Source organism: Lactuca serriola, chromosome 8, assembly GCF_051521515.1.
Source record: "Lactuca serriola cultivar US96UC23 chromosome 8, Lser_US96UC23_V15, whole genome shotgun sequence".
Lineage (NCBI taxonomy): Eukaryota > Viridiplantae > Streptophyta > Magnoliopsida > Asterales > Asteraceae > Lactuca > Lactuca serriola.
The window spans coordinates 154,677,242-154,683,067 of NC_136415.1; positions in this window are offsets into that span (position 1 = coordinate 154,677,242).

The following is a 5,826-nucleotide window of genomic DNA, read 5'->3' on the forward strand; positions in this document are numbered from 1 at the left end:
CTGTGTAACATCCCAAAAATCATGACCAAAAATTTCGTTGTTAATTTAATACTAAAACCATAATTGTCAAACCATTAATTTAATACTCCGGCATCGGGCCTCGCCTGGCATCGAGCTACACTCGGTATACAGATCTGTCTTTCTTAGGCCCTGCCCGCTAAACACATACAATCATATAACATGCAACTTCATTATTAGCAGAGTATGTTTCTTAGGACAATGATACGATAGAGTATGTTTCTTTATGTGTTAGCATGTTATATGATTGTATGTGTTTAGCGGGCGGGGCCCGGAGACAGGCGGGGCCTAAGAGAGACAGATCTATATACCGAGCGGGGCTCGATGCCAGGCGGGGCCTGATGTCGGACGGGGCCCGATGTCGGAGTATTAAATTAATGGTTTGACAATTATGGTTTTAGTATTAAATTAAAAACGAAATTTTTGGTCATGATTTTTGAGATGTTACAAGTTAAAACAAGTTAATTGCTTTCTTATGTACAAAAAATAAGAAGTTGCCAATATGTGAACACGGATAAGAGGTAGTTACCCTCCTAAGTCATTTTCCCTTTGAGTTACCGGTTAAAACAGGTATTAGCCGGTAATATTGGTGTAATTTAAACAGTTAAAACAAGTTAGTTGCTTTATTATATACAAAAAAGAAGAAGTTGCTAATATGTGAACACGGATAAGAGGTAGTTACCCTTCTAAGTCATTTTCCCTAAAGGTAAATTACATAAAATACTCTTCTTTTATCCTTTGCACACAATTCAACTTAATTAATCCATTTTATGTACAAAAATCATTTAAAAATAAATTTTGGCGGTAAAAATGAGCTTTCTAAATAATTTAGCGATCGAAAAACAAACATTAAACACCGGATGAAAAATGTAAAATTTGAATCGTATTGATATGATGTTGCTATAATTGGAAAGATATGTAATATTGAAATGGATGTAGTAGGATATAATAAATAAAATAACATAAATACATAATTATTCTTGTATCTAACCCTAACTCCATGTCTTTGTAAACGGTGAAAATATTGAATTTCAGTCATATATGTCCTTCATAAGCGTACACATGAGATGGAAAATATATGTAGGTAAGTATATCATATGTTAAACCCTTTGACAAAATTGCAAAAATGGTCCTTGTGGTATGTATTTTTGTTGGGGCTTTAGTCTAAACCTCGACTTTTTTGGATTGGTGGTCCTTTTGACCATGTTTACATGCAGTTTTGGTCCCTGTCCAAACTAAAAAGACTATTATACCCTTAATGAATTTAATTTTCATTTTTCTTTCACTTTTTAAAATTATTAAATATAAAACCGGTCCTACCTCTCTCTCTCTCTCTCTATATATATATATATATATATATATATATATATATATATATATATATATATATATATATATATATATGTCACCACATCCCAAAACGTATACCACCACCATCATCTTCTTCAATCTCATAACTCAATCTTTCTTCTTACCTCTTTACTCGTCCACCTCCTGTATCTATATCACATTTTTTTTAATTCAAGAACCAGTACGTATATCTCTTCTCTGTGGAGAGTTAAGATCATCATCGCTATTGAAATCAATCTCTCTTCTCCTCCGCCTTCTTGTCATCGTTCTTTTGGGTTCGATTATTCAGAGGAAGGTAATAAAGGTACAACCCATTGAAGCACTTGGGATTCTGGTTTCTAAGTCTTGGTTTTGTTTGTTTGTTTGTTTGTTTTGATCTCATAAATGCAACCTCCGATTGGTAAATAAGAAATCGAGTTTAAAGCTTTTTTCTTCACCCCTGTTTTCCAAAATCCAAAATCTAGAATCATCTTCATTGACCCATCTCTTGTTTCCTTTCATCTTCACCCTTGTTTCACTCACTTCTTAGTTGCCCAGATCTGTAAGTACCCATATCCTTCTTCAATCGCAAACACAAAGAATCACAATTATAACGAATCAAAATGCAAAGGGCTTGCCATCCGCTTATTCTCTTCTGATCGAACTTCTTTTTTAGGGGAGGATAATGAATCATTATCGTAACCAGGACGATGGTGATGAATCTACTAATGATGAACTTTTGAGGAATCGATGCGTGGGGGTAGGATTCGGAACGTGCTCTGGCTGTGGAGGCTGAAGTTGTGGCAGCGGTTTGGTTCAAGGGCTCCGGAAGCAGTTTGTGGCGATGGTGGTCTAGAGTGGTTTATGGTTTTTCTTCAAAAGAGTATTTTTTTCTTTGTTATGATCAAAGAAAAAAGAAGTATGTTCTTATCCCAGAGAGAGAGAGAGAGAGAGAGAGCCCAAATTAGTTATTTATTTTCTTTTTCCTTTAAACTAAATAGAAAAAATAAAAAAAATATATCGGAAAGGGTATTTTAGTCTTTTCAGTTTTCCAAAGGACCATTATAACAAGCAAACATGGTCAAAATGACCACAAATCCAAAAAAGTCGAGGCTTGGACCAAAACCCCAAAAAAAATGCATACCACAAGAACTATTTTTGCAATTTTGTCTTTTTCTTTATGTATTATTATAATCAAGGTTATGCTTGATATGCAATTTCTGTAGCCTTGAACCTATTTTCACTGGTTTGAAAAAGAACAAAAAGAAAAAGAGGTTTGTTACTAAACTTTACATATATATAATGTGCTTTACAAAATGTTTCATCTAAATGTCTGACATGATATTCTTAAGATCAATTTCACAACAAACAGATCTAGATGATAAAAAAGAAAAGACCCATATGGATGGCAACTGTTTTATGTTTGGTCCGTGCGTTTTTTCTTTTTTTTTTTGCACTCGGATCGTCCCTAGGTTTTAATTTTATTTTGTTTTTATTCCTTGTAGTGGTAAAAAGACTATATTGCCCTTTGTGTTTTTCTTTTTCAGTTTTTTTATATTATTTGTTTATTATTAATAAATATAAATAATTAAATAAACTTCAAATAGGACCACCGAAAACCCTATGCCCCACACTTCTCATGTACTTCTTTCTCATTGAGCCATCACAACCGCCTCGAACCCCTCCCATTGGAAGCTTCATCAGAGCAACAATAAATAATCACCACCACCACCATTATTCGCGTCATATCTTGCCGAAAACACCTCCTCCCCTGAAAACACATTTTCATCCGTCGCCTGAAAACTACTACTAAACACCGGAAGCATCCAAAGATGCTACCGCTGCCACAGTACTATGAAGCTATCACCACCGGATCCACCACAGTGCTATGAAGCAACCACCTCCATAGTGTTAAGAAGGGAGTAAAGAGAACCACCTTCACCCGAAACCCTTTACAAAACCGATGCTGGTGTCGGCCACCTGCACCACCGTTACACCGTTAAAGGGACGAATTCAAAAAATATATTCGTGTAGATGGGTAGATGGCGAGGAGAGAGGAGTGAGGAGGGAGAAGATGCAGTCAATGACCGGACGTCTCAGTTGATCAAATAGGGCGGCGAGAAGAAGAGAAGTGACTAATAAGCCAGATCTCCTTCTGTCACGTCTTCAGATCTCCTTCTGACGGTGGTGAATGTGATGGTGTTGGTTGCCGAAGGCTTCTAGCGGTGTCCAAATAGGCCATTTGAAAATAATCGATACCCGATATCTAATTGGTTCGGGTATAAGTTAGGCATAAATTTTTTTTTAAGAATACCCAAATACCCGATCTTTTTTTCTTTTATATAAAATAATAACTTTGTCGATCTTAGAGAGGGTCCGGTAGCTTTCGAGGAACATAAGTTTATCATAAACTAGGCGAATGTCCGCGCGTTGCGCAGAATCAATCTATATATATGAAATCTTTATAAATATATGTTTTCTTAAATATAACAATAATTTTGTTGTTAAATTTGATATAATAATTCGTATACTAAGTTGATATAATATATTGATTATTTTGAATTATATGATAATATATATACATCTATAAAAATTGCATAATCTCAATATTTTGAATGACCTCTACTCGCGGGTTACTCGTCAATAAAATTAAATATAATATATGATTTAATGCTATTTATAGTTGTTATTGTTAATTAATTTTTAAAATTTATTTGCTTAACGTTTTAATTTCTGTCATTGTAATTATTTAAAACATCAAACATTTTTTTTTTATTTTAAAGGTAACAATATAATCATTTATATAGAGTTACTTTAAGCTTTTGTTATTGTAAGTTATTTTAAGCTACTTATTTGAAAACTTTTAATGGTTATAAAAATATCTTTAGGAGATATTTTAGTTAAATTGATATTACAATTTTGTTTTTGCATTTAGCACTCAATTTATCACTTTTAACTATTCACAAAATATTCTTTAAGTTTTTTTAAGTGGAATTGAAATTTATATTAAAGTTGACCATGTAATGTTATATTTAAATTTACAATTTAAGTATTTTGTCCAAATTGTTCAAAATTTATAGCTTTAATCTGATAATGGTTTACATACAACAACATATTAAATCTAATAGATTAAGTATAATATGTTAAAAGTTAAAGACATAATTTTATAAGTAGAAGTAAAAATATTATTTTAATATTGAAATTTAGTTTATTTATGATTACACTTTAGGTTTTATACTTATTTAACCTTATTAACCAACTTATAATCATTATTAGAAAGACACTACAATTTATCACTTTAATTATTTACAAAATATTCTTTGGGTTGTTTAACTTGAACTAAAATTTATATCTAAGTTGATCTTGTAAGGTTATATTTAAATTAACAATTCAAGTATTTTATAGAAATTGTTTAATAGTTGTAGCTTTAAAATGATAATGGTTTATATACAACAACATATTAGACCTAATAAATTAAGTATAATATGTTAAAAGTTAAAAACATAACTTTATAAGTAGAAGAAAATATATTCTTTTAATATTGAAATTTAGTTTATATATGATTACACTTTATGTTTGATATTTATTTAACCTTATTAACCAATTTATAATCATTATTAGAAAGAAATTGAAAAGTCATGGGAGTTTCAAATTAATGTGGTGAAAGGAAAAATGAATGAGAGTTTCAAATGAATGTGGTGAAAGGAAAGATGCTTCCTTTATAAGTATATAATGACTAGACGAATTCTCGCGCGTTGCGTGGTGCAGGTTAAAAATATATTGTTAGAATATTGAAAAAATATATGTTTATAATGGTTATGTTATTGACATTAACTTTGACATAATATTTTTACATTAATATATATATATATATATATATATATATATATATATATATATAATCTAAACTATTTTCAATAATAATATTTATTAACATCAACTCACATTCCTCATTAATAGAATTAAATATAATTATCTATTTAATATTATTTTTAACAATTGTTATGATTAATTAATTTAAATTTTTTACTTATGAAATTATTTTCTAATTTCATTAATGATGTTCATTCAAAATACAATTTATTTGTAGCAAAAGTTATGTAATTTATAAATTCATGTTATTATCATTTAAAATTATTGTTCATTAATTTTAAACCACTTATTATTATTAATAAGTTAAAGAAGACTTTTAAGAAACACTTAATATTATTATTCAAATATGAAAAATATACTAAATAATAAAGTGATAAGATTGACAATTTTATTTCAAAAGAGACTTGCATGGATAATATGACATATTCATGATTTTTATAATTTGATTTTATTATTTATAACTATTGTTCGTTAATTTTAAAACCACTTATTATTATGAATAAGTGAAAGAAAACTTTTAAAAATCACTTATTATTATACTTAAAATGTTAAACATATACTAAAATATAAGGTGATAAGATAGACAATTTGCGTTTTAAAAGAGAC